The following is a 26,391-nucleotide window of genomic DNA, read 5'->3' on the forward strand; positions in this document are numbered from 1 at the left end:
ACCTCTTAAACACATGCAGATGTTTCAGCCTGGTCAAAAAAGGGTATACCATATCTTTAAAAGGGCAGTGTATTAAGAAAGTAAATCTAATCTACAATATAATATAATATAATATAATATAATATAATATAATATAATATAATATAATATAATATAATATAATATAATATAATATAATATAATATAATATAATATAATATAATAAGGTGTGCTGCATATTTATATAAATCAATCTTAAATATATTTAAATCAAATAAATATAATATAAACATAATGAATATAATAAGCACAATTTTATTAAGGACAGAATTCTGCTTTTGTAATGTACAATACATCATTCATAAATCAGCATTGTAAATCTACAGCCAGGGCCAGCCCAAGCCAATTTGCCACTTTAGGTAAGATTTACTGTTTATTTATTTATTTATTTTTTTATACACACATGCTAAAATATAACAAAATATTTACTATAATTGCAATATATTGAAGACTATACACTCTCTGAAATAAAGGTACACGAGCTGTCACTGGGGTGGTACCTATTTAAAAGGTACAAAGATTTTAAGAGGAACACTTTTGTACTTTTTATGTACCCTTAAGGTATTAATGTTGACCTTTTAGGAACAAATTTGTACCTTTAGAAAAGAAACGACCCCAGTGACAGTTTGCGTACCTTTATTTCTAAGAGTGTATTAAACTATAGATACATAACATTAAGCGAAGGTTTAACCAGAACTAAAAATGAACAATGCATTTGTAACAGTATTTCTTACTTTTGTTGATGCTAGTTATTGAAAAGGAACCTTATTTTTAAATTGTTTCTAGTGATACTTTATATAATGAGTAAATATATAATTTGGTAAATGTGTTATGTGATGAGAAATATGACAAGGTTTTGTGACAAAAACTAGGATCTCTGCAACAACAGACAAGTTTTTTTGTCAACTTTGCTTATGATCATCCTTCATTCATTCATTACATAACATTAACTCTCTCTATCCGATTATTTCTTCTAGTTTTACTATCCCTTTTTTTTCACTGGCTACCAGAGTGGTTTTTTGGTATTGTTTGTTATTGTGATAGTTTACTTATGCATATATCACAATCAGGTAACTATAAAAACTGTGGCTTTGCTGGGGAGAATTGATCATGATCATTGATCAAACCAGGGTGAGTCCCAATTAAATAGTTCTGCTTTTGTAGGACGATCACTTTTGTAATCTTTTAATTCATTCTGTTGAGGTAGCACAGGTAATAAAAAAAAAGAACTGGATTTTTTTTTTTTTAAATACTATTTTCGACATCAAACATATTTAGAAATGGAAAGATAATACAATTAAAAGTACAAGCTACAAAATTACAAATACATTTTTTAAATATTTTTGCTTCTTTAGATTTTTTCTCTTTTTTTAAAGTTGTATTTAATATTTTTCTATAACATATACATTTGGGTAAGTTATTTTGTCAGATAAGCTCCAAATTTGGCTTCAATACTGACTTATCTAAAGCATATAGACATATATAATATTGTATAGCTTCCTATAAAAATTATGAATTTAAAAGATAGATTTGTGGGGGGTGTACTAATAAATGCTGAGCACTCTATCTAGGAGCAAGGTGGCAAAAAATATATCCAGGGTCAAATTCATCTTGCCCCAGATGTGTTTTGGAGCCAGCAGTCATATGTTTTGGGGATGCCATATAATATATTAATTTTGGACAAATATCATTGGATCATTTTCATAATAAAGAGGTGAAGCATCATCTTTTGACTTAAATTATTTGTGGAGTAATGCCAACCCAAGCTCATTCTAAAAACGTACCTCTATATACATTTCTGGAAAGCGCCAAATACACCCCAAGAGCTACGCTTTTTTGCAGTTTTTGTTTTCATGAATCGCCCAGAGGTCACTGTGTATGCTTTTTCAGATCTCAAATTTCCCTCACAGGTGCCATTAGTGCCTGCTCTTCTCGTGTTAATCCACCAGAGGCTGCTGACGACTGAGTGTTTGACTGACTGAATGACTGACTGACTGACCAATCAACCCCCGAAACCCTCCTCCTTCCCTAAACCCAATCAATAATATTTTCAAAAGCACAAACTGAACCGCCTACCCACTTCCCTAAACTCAACCGACAAAGCAAAGCAATGCAAAAAAGAAAGCCCTCGTCCGATTTTTACCACTTTTTTAGATTTTACCACATTCTCACTCTGTTATTTACTTGTTTATTTTATTTTTTTGGATTCTATTTTTGTCTTACCCGCTTTTTGCAGGCGTTTTTCACTGGACTCGAACCCTGTCATCGTTGTCAACTCCTCTCAAGTCCACTGACGTACATATGGCGAGCTAACTGGACAAACTGGTAACAGCGGGAAGGTCGTCCATAAAGAGGTAAGTGGTCAGCTGGTAGGCGCGAAAAGGAACGGCATCATAGTTTTTAAAAAAAAACTAAATGCAGCCATACGTACTTATGGCTACAAATTTCAGGATCTCCAGAAATGTACATAGAGCTACATTTTTAGAATGAGCCTATGTTGAGTAATGCACCTATCAGCTAATTATGTAATCATTGCCTTCACTTCATTACAGTTAGGTGCCTGATACTTCTCAGGTGAAAAACAAACAAAGCCACTATCCCACAAACACTGGGTATTAGAATTTTATCAAATCTTAAAGTTGAGCACCTTAAATATGCCATCAGAGGCTCTACAGAAAAGTGTTATGAGCTTTGGCAGCCTTTTCTGTCTTACATTAAATACTCAGGGGTTACTATATCCAAAGTGAAAGTTTAACCCCAAATTTTTCCTCTTCTCTTTCTTGGGGCATGAGTATGTTTATAGCTATGCACTGTATTCAATATGTGTGTTTGTGTTGTGCGAAAATTGAATACTATTCAAAATCAATAAAAATATTTAAATAATAATAATAAAAAAAAACCTTCACTCATTTTGATGCTCCTAGAGATTGGCGATGCCCTTAGCGTTTCCCTATTTTGCCTATACTGTATGCCATGGGCCGGACTACATTAGATAATGTTGCAGCATGATCTCATGTGCAGAATATAAACTCGAACATTACACAGCTTGATATCAGATATGCTGTATATATTTGCAAGGAACCAAGACATTTACACTGGCATGACAGAATGCAGCTAGCAAAGTGCTATCCAGTTACATCTGTATAGCCAAGTCAGTGCAACATGATTGACACATTAATAGCAATCAAAACGAATATGTGGAGAGACGTGGAGAGGCAGAAGGTGAGAAAGTGACCGCAGGAGAAAGCTATGCACAATTAAGTACATGTGTGAATTCCTGTGAATAAAGAGAACACATTGCGTTCATAGAGAAAATAGGACATATTAGAGTATTTCAGTCAGTGAGTTGCTCAATGAATCTGCTAACAAATGTGTGTGTGTGCCAGTAGTGGTGCTCTTAGACAGGGAACAATAGCTGTTTCCTGGCTAGCGTGTCCTAACCCTCATTAGCACTGTGATGAAAAGGGAGACTCTACCCACTGTTTCCTCACACACACACCGCTAGAGTAAAGGTCAGAGCAAAGTGTGCTCTCTGTGTGTGAAGATCAACACAACGGCTCACAGACACTCTCTTATCGCTGAGATGGGGAATTTGGAACAGGCAGAGCTCTCTTCCTAAAGTCTGGAGCGCACACACATACCGCATAAGCATGACTTGAGCTTTATGGTTTTTATTCTGCGTGTTATTCTTGATCGACTTTGAACATATGCATTTGGAAAATTGACAGTCTTGTCTAAATATTTATTGCTGACAAGTGAACTTATTTTGATGTTTATAGTTAATTGTAACCTTAAAATTACATCTGACTTGTTTTTGTTAAAATCTACTTACAGTATTCTTACAGAATTTTTATTCTGTGACATATTGAGCATGAGCCGTGAAGCTAGAATCATGTTGCGTTTCCACTAACAAGTTAGCAGCATGTAGCGTGTCACGCAAACCCCGCCCCCACAACATCCCCCGAATCAAACATCACACAACCTGCCCAGTTCAGCGGGAATCAGCAAACAGACAAAGGCAAGCACACCATCGCATCATCACGAAATGATTAAAATGAAGACAACCAAAACAAACAAATGACACGTTACTAAACTCTGGAATACCCTAAAGACACGTATCTTTATCTCTGTGCACTAGCATGCACATAAAACACAAATACATAACTTTGAAATTCAAAAGGATTGCTAGGCTACATTCATCATGGTAACAGTAGCCAGCAACACATTCCAAAAAGACATTGTAATTTGAACAGCATCGACACTCATGCTAGTCTGTCTCTGTCTCCTTAGAGGTTCACATAATTTTGGATCCCACCTGTATTTGTCTCTTTTAGGTTTGGCCAGAGGAAAACTCACCCCAAAACTCATTGGTTTCTCGCAAGGTTTGTTCTCAATTTACTCTGTCAACTGATAGAGTTTTGGTTCCTCCTCACTGTTGCACCTGACTTGCTTTGTTGGGGCTGGTGGATCTTCATACAGTGGATTGTCCTTCAACAATGACATCTACATTAAACTAAACTGAAACTATTTTTATTTAACTAGAACTAGTATTTAACTAGTATTCTACTGCTATGCTTCCTACCTGGTATGCTGAAATGGTCGACAATCTGAAATATATTTTTTAATTTATTATTTAAAAAAACACCTTTTTTTATAATTTTTTTTATTTATGGAAAGCTAATTTGATGCAATCTCCATTGTAAAAGCGCTATACAAAAAAAGATGACTTGACTTGACATTTTTGTTAATCCAACAACAAAGCAAGCCCTTTCAAAAATCAAGAAACATACAAAAACAAAGAAAACAAATGGCAAGATCACAGTATACCACACATTTTAAATGTAAAGCCTAGCCCTATGTAATAAAGCAGGGGTGTCCACACTCAGTCCTGGAGTTCCAGTGTCCTGCAAAGTTTAATTTCAACCCCAATCAGACACACCTGGGTTAGCTAATCAAGCTGTCACTAGGCTTACTAGAAACATCCATGCAGGTGTGTTGAGGCAAGTTTGAACTAAATTCTGCAGGACACCGCCCCTCCATTACCAAGTTTGGACACCCCTGTACTAAAGTGTACCTTTCACAAGAACAAAAAAAAATAAACAAGCTATTTAATTGCCAAAAGCGAGGGCGGCATGGTGGCTCAGTTGTTAGCACTGTCACCTCAAGTTCCGGCTGGACCAGGAGGCATGTAGAGCTTGCATGTTTTCCCCATGTTCCTCCCAGGCTTTGGTTTCTCCCACAGTCCAAAGACATGCGGTATAGGTGCACTGTAAAAAATTCTGTTATTTTACCTTCTTTTTCGCTAGCTGGGGTGCTGCATGGGACAAAAAAAAAAAAAAAAAGTAAAATAATGGACATTAAATTACAGAAATTTTCATAAATTTAAATTTCCAAAAAATTTCTGTAATTTAACGGCTGCTATTTTTCTTTTTTTGGAACCCCAGCTGTGAGAAAAAAACTGTAAAATAATGGATTTTTTTACACTGTAAAAGAAATCTGTAATTTTACGGTTTATTTTTGGAAGCTGGGGTACCTGAAAAAATGTAAAACAATGGACGTTAAATTACAGAAATGTCCTTAAATTTAAATTTCCAGTAAATTTCTGTAATTTAACTGCTGTTATTTTACCTTTTTTGTCATCACCCCAGCTGTGGGGAAAAAAAAAAACTGTAAAATAACTTTTTTTTTTTACACTGTAAAAAAATCTGTAATTTTACAGTTTATTTCTGGCAGCTGGGGTACCCCCCAAAAAAGTAAAATAACTGCCATTAAATTACAGAAATATAGCATAAAAAATAAATATTAAATAACAGAAATTTACCAGAAATGTAAATTTAAGTAAATTTCTGTAATTTAATATCCGTTATTTTACGTTATATTTCTGTAATTTAACAGCCGCCATTTTACACTTTTTTTTTCTGGCAGCTGAGGTAAAACTGTAAAATTACGGAATTTTTTTGAGTGTACAATGTGAAGGGCATCCACTGCATAAAACATGTGCTGGAATAAATGGCGGTTTATTCCGCTGAGGCGACCTCTAAAATAGAGACTAAGCCGAAGGAAAATGAATGAATAATTGCCAATGCCCAACTTCCTGTTTTAATAGCAAAATTGAAAAACATGACCTAAAATCAAAACTTATGAATCTGTCCGGGTCTTCAAAATCATTACTTCACCATCCAAAAAAGGATTTATAAAGAATGATTTTTGATCCATGTCTTTAAATAACATTTAATGCAAGCCAAGTCTGTTGTATAATTTTCCACAGCATATGGTTTATGACCGTCCTAGCAGGACCTTATGTAAGAACATGATGATAGGTATTTAAACAGGCATGCACATGTTTGGATGACAAAGCTTCAATCACTGACCTAAAACAGCATCTTGTGGCATTTTAGCTCTTCCTGGAGATTGAGATAAACACTCTCAAGGATTTATATGGGACGCTTTTCTATCACAAAGTTTTTTTTGTCAAATTTTATTATATCTTTGTGAATTTCTGCAAAAAGAAGTGTTGTCAAAAATAGATTTTTCACTACATTTACACTCAAACATTTTAAAGGCATATGATGACAGCACTTAAACATTAAAGTGCAAGAAAATGTGATTAAAAGCTGTATTAGCGCATTGTTTTTTATCAAATTAGTCAGCCTCATATAAACAAACACATGTGCATTGCTATGATGTTATAAGCAATACAATATTATCCAACACAATCTCACGGCAATTCGTAACTTTTTCATTTAGTGGCTAATTCGTATGAATTCGTACGATCTAATTCGTACAATTTAGTACGATTTGCTTATCCCCCAATGACGGTTGGGGTTAGGGGTGGGGTCAGGTGCCACGCCTCCTTTTTAAAATCGTACCATTTCGTACGACTGAACTCGTACGAATTCGTACGAATTAGCCACTAAACTGGCAAAACGTAAAAGACTTACGTTTTCTCGTGAGATCAGGCTGTATTATCACATAAATTTGATGTTGATTATGCAGCTAATCTGCAGCAGATCTAATTTGTATGATTTCCTTGCATCCGACTGGGATTTTGCTTTAGAAAGAAAACATTATGGCTAGTTTGTTAAAATTAAAACAATGATTTGATTCATTAAAGAAATCATGTTAACAAATTTAAACTGTTAGGACAGGGCAGTTCTTAGACTTTTTAGGTAGGCTAAGGTCCCCCGTCTGGCATTTAAAGTACTCAAATAATTAAAAATTATTTAAATATATATAATTAAAAATAAATAAATAAACAAACAACATTGAGAAAAACTGTTAACTGAATTTCTTTATCTTACTTTTTTTTTTTATTTAAGTGGTAACTTTGGTTCGATTATTCTGCTGCTTCATCTGCAGATGGGAGAAAATTTAACGTGAAATACACCTAAATCCATGTCTTAGGTTATCAACATTGTTTTCTGTCACTTTAACTAGTTTGGCATGCATTAATGCATTCAGTGCATGTATAGCTGCACAATCAATTATTAAAAGATTGGGTTTTTAATTCAAACGCCCGGGCAATCTTAATTATGCAGTAAATGACTATGATTATATGTATATTAATCCATATATTAATCTTCAATGATCTCAGCAATGCATTCAAATCTACAGTATGTTTGACAGCATTTTTTTCAACGTATTATAATTTCTGAAGTACAAACAATCAAATAGCACAGATTTACTAACAGTTCTAATAACAGTTCAAAAATAAACAATGATGTCTATGGTAAAGATTAAAATATCTGCTTAAAACAGCTTGACACTTCAAATGAAGGCTGCAGCAGTTGGTGAAGACAACCAACCATCAAAAATGTGTTATTAAATAATTCTTCAAAAATTATTATCTAGTAAATAAACAGTTTTTATGAGTGAGTTATTGAATCTATGATTAAAAATGAGACTAAAAATAAATTTAATGATTCATTTTTTTAGTTGTTTGTTTACAAGATTATAATTTTACATTTTTATTTATTGGGTTTTACTGTGCTCAAATTGCTTTGTTTACACAAATGGATTAAGTGTACAGTACTCATTATAAGTTTTTTTTTTTTTTTTTTTTACTTAAATGATTTGTTGCAATTGGTTTCTTCAAATGGTTTGAGTTACCTTAACTTTTTGGGTTTTAAAGTGCAGAGCAACTCACAGAAGTCAACCATCAGTCCATTTTGGATTTTTTTAGAGATGAAACACTTGGTCTGAAATATTATAGTCTGATCCTTGACTCAAAAACCATGTAATTCAAACCAAGTTTTGTGATATGTTGCAAAACTACAAATTACATAATGAAATAAAATATATATATATAATGGATCAATTGCAACACTAATAGCCCGCATTAATACATTTCTATAAATGGTTCTTTTAAAATTGATTAGAAACTACTTTGTGCACTCACCAGAAATTTATAGACCATTGCTTAACAACCATGGAGCTCCAGGTTGATTTGTTAATGCTGATTTTTATAAATAGTTGGTAAAAATCAATTTCACAAGTAAACAAGTTTTCTGATCTATAATTGCAGATGAGATTCAATATAATTATAATGTACTTTACTAAATCAGCAAAACAGTACATTAAAACTTCTAGAATTAGTCTGATTATATATATATATATATATATATATATATATATATATATATATATATATATATATATATATATATAATCAGATATATAATCAGATATATAATATATATATATTGAGATACAAATCACAGGCTTAGTTGGAATATGAAGGAAAACGCTAATAAAAGAAAATACTTGTATAATTTAAACAATGAATAGTTCACTGGTGACACTGTGGCGCAGTAGGTAGTGTTGTCGCCTCATAGCAAGAAGGTCGCTGCTTCAAGCCTTGGCTTGGTCAGTTGGCATTTCTGTGTGGAGTTTGCATGTTCTCCCTGCGTTCGTGTGGGTTTCCTCCGGGTGCTCCGGTTTACCCCACAGTCCAAAGACATGCGGTACAGGTGAATTGGGTAGGCTAAAATTGTCTGTAGTGAATGTGCGTGAATGAGTGTGTATGAGTGTTTCCCAGTGATGGGTTGCAGCTGGAAGGGCATCCGCTGCCTAAAAACATCTGCTGGATATTTACTCATCCTTAATCTGTACTAAACCACACAAACAATATATTTTGAAGTGTTGTTAACAAGACAGTTGACAGCAATTCAATGTATTTTTATGTGTATCTACTTTTCATGTTATTAAAGTTCTTCAAAATATCATATATATCAATATTTCAAATTTTAATTCTTGATTTTTTTTTTTTTTTTTTGATGAACGATGCCTTTATTTGGAATCAGCATTTGTTCTATTGAAACATTTGTGTCTAAATAAGAATTTGGATTTGATTTGATTTGATAATACAAGGAAGAATTTGAAGAGGTGTGTTGCTTTGTACAGTTTTAGATCCAAAAGCTTTAGAGGAAGCCATTTTGGTGCCGTATGTCATTTCCTGTCCTAGCACAAAGGTGGTTTCTCATTGATTTTTATGGTTTCCTTTCTGTCTCTTTTTAATGCTGTTTTTCCCATACAGCCAGAGTTCTGAGTGGCCACTAACGCACACATGCTGCTGCTGTTACACAATGGGGTCCTTATAAAGCTGAAATTTACATCGACTCCTACCCAAACAGGAAATCTGAATGTGCCTGCTTCTTATTTTTCCTACTCATTTCCTGCTTTTCCTCTCCTTCCTCAGATTATTGGAATAGTTTTCCTCTATCCAGTCCTTCCTGAGTCAAACGAAACAGCATCTTATCTTCGCATTTTGCAAATTGTCTCCCAATTAAACCACAAAACACACAAAATCAGTATTATAATCTAAAAATATATGTGTAAAATAAGTATTGTCAACTTAATAACCAAAAACACCACTATTCATATTTAGTTTAGCACTGGTTCCTTAAAGAATAAAATATTTTGAAGATTTCAAGATCAAAAAATACATGTATTTTTAAGTCCATGTTGAATGAATGAATGAATGAATGAATTAGTGAATGACTTATTAAATGAATGACCTTAAACAGTTCCATGTATGTGGTTATTTTGAATGTATCTTTTGTTCAGTGGAAGGAGGAAGGTATGCAATGCCAAAAGAAACATTGGGACCGGAACTGTGGAAAAGTACTCTGGCCTGTGCTTGGAGTGTTTACTTCCAGAAATAAATTAGGCATAAAAATGTCAATTTATGCTTTAGGATATTGCTTCAGTCGGACTCCGGAAGGGAGTTTGCTGTCAAATCATTTGAAAAGACACAAACATAGAAGAAAACAAATGCCAAAACCCAGCTTTCATATCACTTAATATTAAATCAATCTAAATGTGTGTTTTCTTCTATCAGTACAGACCAACTAGAATAGTTCATAATTTTCAGTCAAGTCCAAATCAAACTAGTTTAAAAATGCTTAAATATAATAAAAAATGTAAATATGTAACAACATATTAGATTTACACACTATATAAAATTCACAGTGCTTCAAAGCTGAATTTTTTTCTTTTTCTTTTGGAGAAAGTCTTATTTGTTTTATTTCAGCTAGAATATAAGCAGTTTTTAATTTTTAAAAAAACATTTTTAGGTCAAAATTAATGGCCCTTTTAAGCTATATTTGGGCCCTATCATACACCCGGCGCAATGTGGCACAAGGCGCAGCGCAATACTCTTTTGTTACTTTTAGCTCGGCGCAAGGGTCATTTTGAGGTATCGCGCCAAGCTGTTTAAATAGCAAATGCATTTGCGCTCAAATGTGCGCCCATAGGCGTTCTGGTCTAAAAAAGCAGGCGTGTTTTGGCGCGTTGCTATTTTGAGAAACTGTAAATAGTCTGATCTTTAGACCAGAACAAAGTCGGTCTATTGTCTGGCGCAAAGTGCGCCTGGCTTACACACTACAAACAAGATGCAGAGCAATACATCTTTACATATGAAAAATATATAATATCTTAAGGATATATATATATATATATATATATATATATATATATATATATATATATATATATATATATATATATATATATATATATATAATAAGGATATATACAGGATATAAATATAAATGATTAAAATATTACAAAACATATTAATTTCTAGCCTACATGAAGATTTAAAAACCACTGCCTTACTTTCTTCATCTCGGGAGGCTTTTTCAGTTCATTCAATTTGCTTTTGTATAATGTTATTATTATTAGCAGTAATAATTATATCCATATTTATATTTATTTTATTTAAAACAAGCTTAGATTTGTCGACCTGTCAAATTTTACACCATATGGGGCATGGCAGGTGTATTTGAAAATATCTCAGTATTTTGACCACACTTGTTTATTATTGTTCATTTATTCGTTTGCTAGAAATTAGAACTGAATTTAGAAATAGTTTTGAAACAAATCTTTGCGCTTAACAAACAAAATTAATTATTTATAGGCTAATTGATGTCTGTGAGTAAAGGTTTCCCTATCCACGAGAGCAAAAGCGAAAGTGAACTTACTTTATGTCAAAATGCGCTTATGGCGCGACGCAGCTGGCTCTTAAAGGGAATGGGAGATGAGGCTCTAATTGGTTTATTCTTAAAACACACCTATAACTCATTAAGAAAATAAACTCAACCCTTTTAGACCATGCGCCATGGCGCAAAGCGTATTTTCCCATCCTTAAATCATCGTTATACAATAACTTGCCTAATTACCCCCTGCCTAGTCAACCTAATTATCCTAGTTAAGTCTTTAAATGTCACTTTATGCTGTATAGAAGTGCCTTGAAAAATATCTAGTAAAATATGATCTACTGTCATCATGGCAAAGATAAAATAAATCAGTTATTAAAAATTAGTTATTAAAACTATCATGTTTAGAAATGTGTTGAAAAAAATCTTCTCTTCGTTAAATAGAAATTAGGGACAAAAATAAACAGGGGTGGCTAATAATTCTGACTTTAATTCTGACTTTAATAGTTTTAAGGAAAACAATTATAATGCAATACGCTGGTAAATTACAGGTCAAGTGTTGAAAAGCAAAGTATTCTTTGAAAAGCAGTTTGAGATAAGCCATACCACCAGCAGGGAACGGTTCATGTAAAGGTCTGTGAAAGTGATTTTGTGCCTCTTTGGGATAGCATAAATACTCATGGTTAACTTGTAAACACAAACTTCGTTAGGGGACAAGCAAGTCAATTGGTTAATATACAGTATGTACGATTTCTAAAAGCAAACGTGTTGTGTAAGAATCATCATTTCATTCTATTTTCTTTTCAGCTTAGTCCCTTAATTATTCAGGGATCGTCACAGCGGAATGAACCACCAAGTTATTCAGCATATGTTTTATGCAGTGGATGCCCTTCCAACTGCAACCCATCACTGGGAGTGGGTAGCACGTTCGCCTCACAGCAAGAAGGTTAGGTAGTGTATGTGTGTGAATGAGTGCATATAGATGTTTAAATTGGTTCGAATGAATGGTATATAATTATGTTGGTAAAACTTAGCTCATCATTCTCAGATTATCTGGCATCTGAAAACATTCTGCACCAGAGTGTGCCAATGGTGATTCTGACGAACTATAATCCTTCACAATGGAGTGCAAACTGGCATTCATATCATCGTCCATTTGTTAGCAATCCCTATCTTCCAACAATCTAAACGGTTCCCAAAGGGCAAAATCAGGCACTGCCCTACATTTGTTTTCTCATTTAAGAAACTATTTCAATTTGATGTGTCACGATAAGGGAATAAAAGACTAGCATAGCATTTTAACTAGCATAGCAAAAATAGTTTTTTGAAGACAATCACCTATTGCACCTTTAATGGTATTTATATTTCAAAACCTAGACTACAGAACCAGAAATTTTGCAGAAGTCCAACTATAAATATCTTGGAAAAGATGCTATTTTCAATCAAAGATATTATATGTTTGGCTGGCAAACAATACTTTAAGAGTCAGCATTGAAGCATTGTCACAAGGCCAGTGTGAGTACAAAGAAACAGCTGTCTGACAGCCCAAAACACAAAGTGAGTGATTGAATGCAGGACAATGACGGGCTATGTGTGAACACTGCTGCATGTAGGAGGACTTTGAAATCGAGTCAGTTCGGGTTTTAGCAGGGCAAAATGAAAAGGGTATTTTGTAGACGTGAAAGAACAGCACTAAGACCCAATAAAAAAAGTGTACGTTGTAAATTAAATTCAGCTGTGAACTTCAGAGAAGCAGTGAAAATCTACTCTTGTCTGCTCTTTCACCAATTTTTCAGTCTGAACGCATGCTCTGTCACTTCATCCTGCTTTTCTTTTTCTAAAAAAGTCCAGACGCTATCAGGTCCTGCAAGCAACATAAACACACCCACACTAGCACACAAGCTCACAAACACACCCCTTGCCTTCAGTTTATCTAATAGTCACATCTGGAGTCTATCAACTCCAGTGGTCGACCCCCACCCCCCCTTCTTCTTCCTCACAAACTCCTCTTTTCCTGCTCTGTCCCGTTCCCTTAACACTTTCTTCACCGCGTCGCTACTGAATATGAAGCCTGAGATAACTCCAGCAACTGAATATTCAGTCCCTGCTGTTAGGCGTGTTTATTGGCTTGACGTCTCAACAACTTGAAATGAACTTTGAAAGAAGAACTTGGACCGTTGTTCTGCTGTGGAGGAGTTTCGTAAAGCATTTGAGTAAACACTGAGACAAAGCTAATGCAGTCCAGACAAATCAAGTCTAGTCAAAGTTTTCACATCTACAGAGATTGCAATTAACAAAGTTTTTCATTGTTTGCAGTTGTAAAAAAGTAAAAATTAAATGTGAAATATTGCAAGTTGCTTGCAAATTATTTTAAAATATATATTGTTTAAGTTTGTATTAAATGTAATTTGTTTAAGTTAACAGTGCATTTGTGAACAACTTATAGTTGGGTACAGCTTGACATGTGACTGTATTTTGAATTAAACTGTATTGTTTTAACTATTTCAAGAATGAAATGTCTTTTTGGCTTAGTCCCTTTATGAAGAAATATCACACTCTTAGCAGTGCGATATGGCTGTATATCAGCACTGGTGGGAGGCGTGCGTTGGCTTTAGTGCCTTAGCGTCCCACCAGTGCTGATATACAGCCATATTACACTGCTAAGAGTGTGATAATGCGTTTATACAACAGTTTGACGGCAAAATATACATTCATGTATATAAATAAAAAAAAATTATAAAACACAGAGAGTCTAAAACCCTTTTTTATTAGGAACTACTTTCTTCTGGGGCGAAGCAGCGGCGCAGTAGGTAGTGCTGTTGCCTAACAGCAAAAAGGTTGCTTGGTCACTGGTTCGAGCCTTGGCTCAGTTGGCATTACTGTGTGGAGTTTGCATGTTCTCCCTGCGTTCGCATGGTTTTCCTCCGAGTGCTCTGGTTTCCCCCACAGTCCAATGACATGTGGTATGGGTGAATTGGGTAAGCTAAATTGTCCGTAGTGTATGAGTGTGTGTGAATGAGTGTTTGTGGAAGAAATGCCATCTATCTACAGAGATAACTTCTTACAGTGTTACAGTCTACAGTTTTTCTCTGTTGCAATCGGGATATCACGATAATTAACCCAGAAAAAAGCAATGACCAGACTGCTGTTGTGTTTGTGATAAGGAAAAATGCTAAACATATGCAGACTTTGCGTATTTCTTTCTGCCAACACAACACACATTCCTGATATTTGAGCAAATTGGTATAAATACAGCACTACAACATACAAAAGAGAGAGAATGACTTAGAATATCGGGATTCAAGGAGTTTTCCGGAAGACAGAAAAATATGGGAGAAGGGCGAAGATAGAGATGGATAAACAGGATTGTTGGCAGTATGTTGTATAGTGTTTCTGCTTGTTGCTGACTGTATGTGGGAGGAGTAATACACAAAGGTGAAGGGTGAAGAGGCCTTTGTGTGATGTTGCTGCTAAAATATCACACGGCTATCAGCCAATATATATATAGAGCTGTCAATCGATACAAAAAAACTAATTAATCACATTTTTTTTTAATTAATCGTCTTTTAAAGCATTTAAAAGAATGAAACTTTTGGCTATTTAAATGTAAAATGAATGTAAACACAAGACAAGAACTACATAAATTTATATTTTTTATTAGTTTTTTGTTTAACTTATAACACAGATTTCTTTATGTAAACAACATACCAATAATAAACCATTAGGATCCTGGCTCGACAACCATATTTATTACAGAAATAAAAACACAGGCATGTTAGTGCCATTCAAATTTTAAAACAATCAATTTTGAAAATAATCAAAGAATTGATTTCCATGTTTATTTTAAGTGGACTGCAAAAAAAAAAAAAAAAAAAAAAAAGCCAAAATACAGGCATTGTAAATATGGAAACTACAAAAAAAAAATACAGTTCTTACAGTTAAAATTCTTACAGGGACTTTGGTCACACCATCCCTGAACATTTAAACAACTTTGAGGGATACGGACAATGACGTTTAGGCATTTGTTCTTGTTGCTAGGAAACACGTGTGCGCACACACACAGACATACACACACACATAACGCACGCAGGACAGGGCAACCGGAGCGACTTCCTTCAGATTCAACACGCATGATCGCGTTCATCAAATTTGCTTAAACTAAGCGTTCTAAAGTATGGCTGTGTTAAACAAGGATTCTGACAAATCAAGGTGAAGCAGATGCTTTACAAAAGTAACGTTTACGGGGTAACAGGTCAAACTTACTGAAACATTGAAGGGCGCATGCTTAAAGATAGAGGAATGCGCTGTCTTTGGCAGCTCTCGACTTCATCTGGCACTTTCACTGATACATTACATGGACACCAATACTCCAATTTTAATATGTTTAAGATAATACTCTTATCAAGAGTTTATCATGTAGTGATTTTTGATTACCCTAAAGGAAACGAAATGCGGAGGTTTTTTTTTTCCTTTCGCCATGCGGTAAAACAAAAGCTGTAAGTTAAAAATGAAACATACGAAATTAGATGAAACTCTGGAGGAAACGCTGGATAGCCTGGTAACGTGACATTTATTGTTTTATACTGAAACTTGCCCTCAAAAAGTGCTTCCTTGGTCTTATCCATATTTCGTTGAACACACGTCGACCACAACTGGAAATAAAAAAAAAAAACTGCAACTGCGTTAATTGCGTACATTTTTTTAACTGGTTAAATATTTCAAATTAATCGCATACTTTAACGCACTATTTTTGACATCCCTAATATATATATATATATATATATATATATATATATATATATATATATATATATATATATATATATATATATATATATATATATATATATATATATATATATATATATATATAATAAATATATATATTTATAATAAATAAGTATATGTATATATATATATATATATATATATATATATATATATATATATATATATATATATATACATATATATATATATATATATATATATATATATATATATATATATACATATATATATATATATATATATATATATATATATATTAGGGATGTAACGGTATTGTAAATACCGTCATACCGTAATAGAAATTTTTTTCCGATATTACCGTAGTCGCATGACTCGATAAAACTATAGGTCTTCTGAGAAAATTTGCTTAGGCGAATGAAGCGAACGGGATGTAGCGGAAACTACAATTCCCATCAGCCCAGACGTGGCCATCATCCTTTGCGGTCTGTTGTCGCTACAGATCCAGTAATGCAGAAATGGAGTGTGCTCCTAGTAGCGGGGATGAAAAAGAGCTGGAAATTATCGAACCGAAAGCGGGTGTTGTCGCCACGCGCATTCTGATCAGCTGTGTTGTCGTGCGCATACTGTAAAGCGGGGAGGGGGGGTTGAGCGCGCGCACTCAAGAGCGGTGTTGTCGCGCGCCTACTGAAGGGCGGGACGGCGGGTGTGTCGCGTCGCGGGGGCACTTTTGATCATTTTGGAAGGGCATTTTCTATCCAAGACTAAAAAGGGCATGTGCACTGCACAGGTTGAGCCCTATGTGTGCATGTGCCTGCAAGTTGGGGAATACGACTAATAACAGTCATGGGGACTGCAGAAACACAGCACACTGTTCAGATTAATGCAGACATTGACTTGTACCGCAAAGAGACCTCTATCTTACCCATGGCTTGTCCTCTCAAGTGGGGGAAAGACAATGCACAACGTTACCCACTGCTGTCAACCTGGGCCAAGTCATATCTCTCTGTCCCAGAAACCTCAGTCCCAAATGAGAGGGGTTTTTTCTGTTGCAGGGGACATTGTAAATACCGAGATACCAGCTTTTACCAGATTATAGTTATATGATAATTTTACTTAAAACCCATCTCTGATAAGTGGGTGAGTGATTAAATGTTGAATGTGATGAGTTTTCAACAATACTAAATTGAAACTTTATTTTTTTACATGGTTTAATAAGTTTTTGTTATTAAAATTGAAGTTCCTGTTTCAAAGCTTACAGATAGATGGCTAATTTGTATGTCATTGACACTTTTGGCACTTTTTTGGAGTATTTTTTGTAGTATTTTTTGTAGTTTTGTTTTTCCTGTAAATGATTCAATAAATACTGTACCGTGACATTCATACCGAGGTATTACTGTACCGAGAAATTCTGATACCGTTACATCCCTAATATATATATATATATATATATATATATATACATATATATATATATATATATATATATATATATATATATATGTTATGATGTTATGATTAATTCATTCATTCATTCAGTTTATTTGTTCCTAGCTTAAAGTATTATCCCTAGTTAATCCACACAGGATTGTTGGGCTGGATGTTTAATCAAAATAAGAAGCTGACAGAATCCACATCTGTCTTTCAGTAGCTTTGTTTATTAGGGGAAAAGATGGTTAAATTCACTGCCACTGCCACTACCCTTCAGATTTTATGAGCAGGCCATAGCGGTGACCAGCACACATACTTACCTACATTGGAAACAATGTTCATCTTAAAGAAATATTTATTCATTAATTTTCCTTCAGCTTCAGCAGTCCCTTATTTATAAGGGGTCACACAGTGAAATGAATCGCCAACTATTCCAGGATATGGTTTAGACAGCGGATGCCCTTCCAGCTGCAACCCAATATTACTCCCTCATTCATACTTATAGACTTCGGCCAATTTAGTTTATTGGATTCACCTAAACTGCATGTCTTTAAACTGTAAGGGAAAATTATTTTTATCTTAATTTTTTTTTGCTGGACTATCCATGAAAGACATTATATGCATGTGTTTGATGCAAAGGATGTTTAAAAAAGTATGCATTAACTTTATACTAACGTATAACAATAATAATAATAATAATAATAATAATAATAGGGTGGCACGGTGGAACAGTGGGTAGAACAATCACCTCACAGCATGAAGGTCGCTGGTTTCAAGCCCCTGGCTGGGTCAATTGGCATTTCTGTGTGGAGTTTGCATGTTCTCTGCATGTTCACATGGGAAGTGTGCTCCGGTTACCCGGTACAGGTGAATTGGGTAAGCTAAATTATGTGTATGTATGTTTCCCAGTGATGGGTTGCCATTCATAAGCTTATTTGTCCTATTTTGACTACTGTGCCATAGCAAATTGTAAAATTAACCCATTGTGAAATTAACCTAACTGTTGGCTCTCATGAATTATTTTTCACCATCCAGCTGTGTGAGAAAACACACAATCTGATGTAAAAAAAAAAGTCATCTTTCACTATTGACCTTCTTGTTTTTAAATAAAGAAAACATTTTAAAAAGTAACTTTTATTTTAAATCTTGGAGCTTATTCTTGAAACAAAAAAATGACCAATAAAAAGGTGTGAAACACCAAAAGTGGCCTATATTACAATGAATTTAAATACAAATTCAACTAATGTTGTTATCACTGAATATTCAAATGTACTGTTTTTTTTTTTTTTTAAATATGCTAAACACATGGTGAAGCTCTACAATATTATTATTGTTTTATCTTTTATTATTATTATTTTTCAAATAAAGTCCGACTGAAAAATCTGATTGAGGAAAGTTGAATGTTCTGGCCAGTTTGTTATTTGGCTAATAAATGGCAACAGCCTGCAATTTTTTTTAATAATTTTTTTTTTAACAGATTCCTATTTTTTCTAATGATGTATGATGTAATAAATTTATATTTAAAAAAAGTATTTATTTATATATCTTTATTTTAAATCTTAAGGAAATATTTTAGAACATTAAAAAGTGTGGTTATGATGACCACCACGCAAGTTAATCAAGCTAAAAGTTAATAAAAGTAAATAGCTAAATTAAATAGAAAATAAAGCAAATAACTCCAAAAAAGTCCACTTTTTGATGAAAAAAGACACACCCCTTTCAGTGGGCTGACTACGGAGGATACAATCAGCCAGCGCAGTCATCCCTCCATCGTAAAAAGCGACATTTTGTTTTCGGTTTGTTTACTTGCGGGAGTTCCATTGCCATTTTCCAGCACATTAATTCTGACCAATTGAAAAGCAGTAAAAAAATTATTTTAATAACATCTGGCCAATGGGTGATGTGGATTTTGTCACATGACTGCATTTTGGTTCTTTTCAACTGGTTTAGACCAAAGCAATCGGTGTGGGGTGAAAAGGACCCAAAAACGGCAAAAAAAATGCTACAATGTATTATTTGTTGCCCTTGGTCCAGACCAAATGAACCGAACCACAGATGTGAAAGCACCCTAAATCTTCCTTAAATCCCCTCTCTCTCTCTCTCTCTCTCTCTCTCTCTCTCTCTCTCTCTCTCTCTCTCTCTCTCTCTCATTATTCTCATTAGCTCTGCTCAAATCAGTGCTAGACAGGCCACTGTGATCTGTTCACACACTTGTTAGGGTCGCCGCTCGTTAGCAGGGACCAGCCTCATTATAGGATATGTGTGTGTGTACGTGTCTATGTGGCTGAGAGCTGTTATAGGGGACGGCGCTGGGTGGAAAATTTAATTTAGTAGATCAAGGAGGAAAAAAAAACGCGGGTTTGGCTGAGTGTGCTTATATGGCTTCAGGTGAAAATTGCTCCTTCCATATAACATGCTAGTGATTGTGTGAATGAAAGCCAAGACAACGTGAAGGCACACTTACACACAGGCACACTAGCATGTGGCCCTCGCGACATCCTACAGCAGCCTGCTGAGTTCTATAAGGGTATAAAACAAACACGGCTAAACATCGCTCTCATTGGGTGGTTTGGCGAGCTATGAAGGACTTCTTTTCTTTGAGGAGGTCTGCTTTAATGAAAGGGAGGACTGTGTGTATAAGGAGCTACCAGAGAACCAGCCTCTCCTTCTGCCCTCTGGCACTACTATAATACTACCACGCTGTAGTCCTTATAGATGTGCACACTAAATAAAATTTATTTTATATTGTCTAAAGCCTGGCTCAAACTGTGCGATTATTTTAATAATTCTAATTTATTAGCTTGTCAGGCTGCATGGATATGATGCTCATGTCACACTGTATATCAGTTGTCAATGTCAAAGTAGTGCAATACTGGATAAACATCTACACTGTAAAAAAAATCTGGAGTGCTGAAAAAAGTAAAATAACTAAATAATAAATAAATTACATATATTTACTGTAAAAATACAGACTTTAAATTACAGAAATTTCCTTAAATTAAAATTTCTGGTAAATTTCTGATACTTAACATCTGCTATTTTACAGTAAATTTCTGTCTTTATTTTCCACTTAAAAAAAAACAAAAACAAAAAAACTGTAAAATAAACTTTTTTTTTTTTTTTTTTTTTTTTTACAGTGTATGTTGATTCTGGAACATAAATTTTGTTGGAAAATTTAAATCCAAACTGATTCCCTACACCTAAACCCAACCATAACTGTAAATTATTCCCAAAATCAGAAAGGAATTATAGTTTGATATTTAATCCTGTAGAAGTGTATAAACTGTAAGCCTAAACTAAAAATAAAGCACGAATGGTAGCATTCATTAACAAAGAGTAGTACAATTCAAAAACCTGTTCATTATACATAACTACAGTTTTTACCAATGTGGATATGGAAGGCAAAGAAAAGTGTGGAGGCATAGTCTACATTATTAATTATTTATTTTTGTAAAGGGGAAAAGTGCTCCACAATAATATTTGTCTAGTTGTGTCGCAAGGGTAACATTCTTATTTTTTTGTTCTGTCGATACACTTACCATAAACAAACATTCACCGCTGCTGATGTTTGTATCTGATTTTTATATAACACATTAAGCTAGACCTCCATATATCCATATATACAACTAGACCTGTATATAATCTTTATTGGTGCTGTCAAACGAAATATCATTTTGGATGTATTGAATAAATGTTTATTACATGCCACCTTTTCTTTCGTTTTTCAGTCAGTTTCTTGAACTTCCCCCTTTACATTGCAAGAATTAGATGCTTTGTTTCCAGTGAGGACTTAGAGAAACTTGTCCATGCTTTTATCAGCAGCAGGGTGGATTATGGATTCCTCACTGGCCTTCCCAAAAAGACAATCAGACAGTTGCAGCTCATCCTGAACGCTACGGCAGGATTCTGACAAGCCCAGAAAATCAGAGCACATCAAACCTGTCCTCAGGTGTTTACACTGGCTCCCAGTTACATTCACAATAGATTTTAAAGTATTACTAGTCTATAAATCACTAAATGGCCTCAATACATTACAGATATGATCAGTGAATACAAACCTAACAGATCACTCAGATCTTTAGGATTATATAAACTAGAAATTACAAGAGTTCAGTCAAAGCAGGGTGAATCGGCCTACAGTTACTACGCCCCTTTCTGCTGGAATCAGTTTCCAGAAATGATCAGATGTGCTTCAACAGTAGGTATATTCCAATCCAGACTGAAAACACATCTGTTTAGCTGTGCCTTTACTTGATTAGCACTGTGCTACGTCTGAAAGATCATACTATTATGTCTTTCTTTTCTTTTTTATTCTTAATAAGCTGTTTTAACAGATTTTAATGTTTTGATCTGCTTTTCATCTGTTTAATCTGTTATTATTTGTTTTTTTATACTAGTCTATTTTATTCTTTTTTATGTAAAGCACTTTGAATTTCCACTGTGTATGAAATGTGCTATATAAATAAACTTGCATTGCCTTGTCTTCATAAGCAAAAACTATTGGAAGTCAATAAAAGCTGCTTTGCATTTTTAGTTTTGGCTGATTTTAACAATTATAAACATCATAAAACAAAAACATTTTGATGATCAGATTCTATGTAGAAGAAGTCCTGCACGTCATCTGTGACGCCATGTGAAAGCAACTTATACTGTACATAGTTTAAATATAGACCATATTATTTCCAAGTTAATTTTTCAGGAAAATCTGAAATTCTTTTCAAAATCCACTCGGGTTAAAAACTAAAAAAAAAAAATAATAAGTGAGATACATACCAGATATTAATACATATAATGCAGTCCTTGCTGATAATTAATGGAATATCATAAATGCGTAACAATAGATATATTAATACATTACATTATGCTCTCTGTTGTTTAAACTAAGTTTATTTAATATGTAGGTAGAAGTTTTAATTAATAAAATTAGAACTGTGACTTAAACATTAGTTTGATATTTCTGAATAAATTGAAACAATCTGGAGGTAGGGAGAGAGAGAAAGAGAGAGAGAGAGAGATTGAGAGAGAGAGAGAGAGAGATACAGCTGTTTAGAGAATACTTAGAGCCTTGAAGCAACGCCAAAACAGTCTAAGATATTTCCATAATAGGATGCACAGCACACAACACATGGAAAGACAGAAAACAGCCAGACAAAAAGTGTTTCGTTTTTGTGTGTGTCATATCGATAAAATATGTGTCATGATAAAGAATGCGTTGACATAAATTCTGTGAAATACTCCTTAGATAGCCCTTTGAGAGAGAAGAGAAAACGAGTGAATGATGTAGTGAACGTCAGTTGTCATATCGGCTATTAATAATTATATAAAAACACTCCTAAACACGAATACAACATATGCTGCAGGTTTAGGGTAGACAGCAGTAAGATCTCCCTGTCCTGGGATGACTGCTCCACAGAATGCACAGATAAGATAAACTCCCAGCAGCATGTTACGCTACACATAGGCTGGAAACAATGAACAGAGATATGTGCGCACACACAAGCTGTTGTTTTAAAACAAGAATAAACAGTGTAACAATGGAGGAGGACACACACACGCACTATCGCACCAACCTGTAACTCTGCATGAAGTCAAGTCCCAGGAAATGATGGGAAATTTGTTTTGCTACACATTATACAAACACCTGTAATCATAGTCTTTCGGGCAGACTGAACTGAATGATCATGGTTTCAGCCTGTGCATGCTGATTCTGATCCTCCAGGAACTAAATTTAGAGAGTATTCTTAAGCATTTGTAGGCATTTTTTTTTAAAACTGGAATGTGTGTCTCTTGTGATCTGATCGAACAAAATTAAGTCTCTTTTTACCGTGTAAACAGGGCAACATCAGTCATGTTAAATTTGCTGTCTTCCTTCGTCTCATCTGTGTAGTCATCCTTGCCTTTCTCATAGTAATCTTCATAAACTAGACTACATAATGTGCATGATTGCTTTAATTGAAAAAGCTGTGCGCTGCAGCTTGGAGGAGGATCAATGGCGGATTTAAGCTGCGGTCACACTAGAGTTTAAGCATCTGAAATTCTGTCGTATGGCGCTGCGAAAGGTTAAATAAAATGATTAGACATTTAAAAAAGTGAGCGATTGGTCCATATTTTAAATTTTTGTCCAGTGAGGTCATGTTTTGATCCTCGAATGGTCTCACGCAGTCAAATGATGCAATTTCGCACATCAGAGTTTACCATGCTTGAACTTAGCTGTGAAACTTGGCGCATGAACTTGCGTTTCTGATCTGACGCATTTGTGTATGAATAGAAGTCTATGGGGGGAAAAGTGCAGTGTGACTGCAGCTTTAGGCATGGGCAATATGGGTGATCACGCAGGGTGGCTTCTTGCTGGGGGCGGCACGAGGAGACGGTGCAAACAATTATTATTATTTTTTTAAGCCCTCTAGTAAAAGCATTGAGATCCGATTTATTTTATGCAAGTGTATTAATTTAGAGTGGTAATCCCAGAACAAAAATGTTAGGGGTCATTTACATTTTGCGTCTTTTGCAAGTTCAAGTTTGTTATTCTCTATGTGCAACAGAAACAATTCTGGTGAGAACAAACTGACGTTTGCGTGCAAAAAAACATATGCACCGCTCATGTACTGTGAAACCGGAGTATAACAGCCTTTTATGTCAGCACACAGCAAGTTTTGGAAGTCGACAAAACTAAACTCTATATAATATGATGATGATGATTTTATTTTAGGGAGGTAAGACTTAATAACCAAAATTCTCATCCATGTGTTGGGTCTCAGAGAACAGATAATTCCATAAAAATTTTTTTTTCATATTTTATAGAATTGTCATAATTAATATTCATGCAAAAGATTTCTTACATGATCTTGTCATATCACTCCAGTTCTGTCTTTACATTGTTGTCCAGTTAATAAAAAATACTATGTTTTTTTTTGGTTATATTTTTACTGCCGCCTAGTTTTTGACCTCTTGCCTGTTTTTGACTATGTTTTATAAGGTCTGTATGTACCTGATTGCCCTTTTGACCATCGCCTGCTTAGACAAATACTCTTAATAAATTGCACAAAACTGACAAAACTGATGGTACAGTGATTTGTTGTTGTTGTTGTTGCTCTCCTTCGCTTTGCTTTTAATATTCTTCAATCTTGTCTTAAGGATCTAAAATTGGCTTTAAAATTAGACAAATCTAAATTAATGATTTTCACAAATTGTCCCACCCCTGTGCAGAACTAACCATTAATTACCACTGTCCAAGGTGAACAAATAAATTTATTTTCCAGCTATAAATATTTTGGCTTTTTAATTGATCAGGAGCTTTCCTTCAAAAAAAAAAATTATATTGTAATAAATATAAATAAATTTCTATATTTATTGAAAAAAAATGAATTTATATTTATTCGTGGAAGGGGAGATGTGAGCTTTATTTCAATCAACGCCCTAGGTTTGGGTTACTTTAATGAACTATATGACAATATAATTGATGATTTTACAGCAAAAAAAGTCAAGATAGGTTCAGATGTAGTGAAATATTAGTACAATTTCAGTTTGTATGCTATCTGAATTGTTTGTTTGAGTTAATTAAATGTCTTCCAACCACATAGTGTCTCATTTTATTTTTGAGGGGGGATGAGGGAAGTGAATATGAGGGGTTCGCCCAGGGTGCCATTCAAACTATAACTGCCACTGACGAAAATAGACTGACTGTATCAAAAAGGTGCTCAAATTGCAAAATGAGGGCGAGGCAGTGGCGCAGTAGGTAGTGCTGTCACCTCACAGCAAGAAGGTCGCTGGGTTGCTGGTTTGAACCTCGGCTCAGTTGGCATTTCTGTGTGAAGCATGTTCTCCCTGCCTTCTCGTGGGTTTCCTCCGGGTGCTTTGGTTTCCCCCACAGTCCAAAGATATGCGATACAGGTGAATTGGGTAGGCAAAATTGTCCATAGTGTATGAGTGTGTGTGTGAATGTGTGTGTGGATGTTTCTCAGAGATGGGTTGCGGCTGGAAGGGCATCCGCTGCGTAAAAACTTGCTGGATAAATTGGCGGTTCATTCTGCTGTGGCGACCCCGGATTAATAAAGGGACTAAGCCGACAAGAAAATGAATGAATGTATTGCGCAATGAAAATAAATAATGTAGATCGCGCCACAAAACACATGAAAATGAAAGTAACAAGAAAAATTAAGTACAGTAACCAAGTATTTGCACTTCGCTACTTCTCATCTCTGTGAACTACACGTCACATTTATGAACTACAATTCCCATCATGCCATTTCACTCACATCGGTTGCCGTTCATCACTGACATATCCCGTCATCACTGATCATCTGGACTACTTATACACCACACATACAACAGTTCAGGAGTCTTTGTTTGAATTCATCATCTGTTAGTTTTGTTTGCTATTTGTTTTTGCCTACCATGTTCCTAATCTTAGCTTTGCTACATTTTTACGCCGCCTAGTTTTTGTCCTCATTTTGGATGGCCTGTATTTATCTGTTGGCCTGTATAAACAACAGTCCATTTCTTAATGTATGTGTTTTTAACATATTGTAATGGGGTATAGCTGAACAATTAAACTGTATTTTTATATTATCATAATTTTCTATTTATTATTAATATTATTATCATTTTGTCATAAGTCGTGAGTTGCAAACTTTTTGGCCAGGACACCCTTGTAAATGAGATCTTGATCTCAATGGGTATTTATCTGGTTAAATAAAGAAACATAAAACTCACACGAGGAAGATTAAATGATGAG

The 26,391-nt window shown here is 34.5% G+C and overlaps 1 protein-coding gene across 1 annotated transcript in view; it reads right to left on the reverse strand.

Annotated features, from left to right (window-relative positions):
- Positions 1 to 26,391, reverse strand: part of adgra2 (adhesion G protein-coupled receptor A2) — a 129,274-nt gene that overhangs the window by 39,270 nt on the left and 63,613 nt on the right.

The sequence above is a fragment of the Danio rerio genome, chromosome 8 (assembly GCF_052040795.2).
Source record: "Danio rerio strain M-AB ecotype USA chromosome 8, GRCz13ab, whole genome shotgun sequence".
Taxonomy (NCBI): Eukaryota; Metazoa; Chordata; class Actinopteri; order Cypriniformes; family Danionidae; genus Danio; species Danio rerio.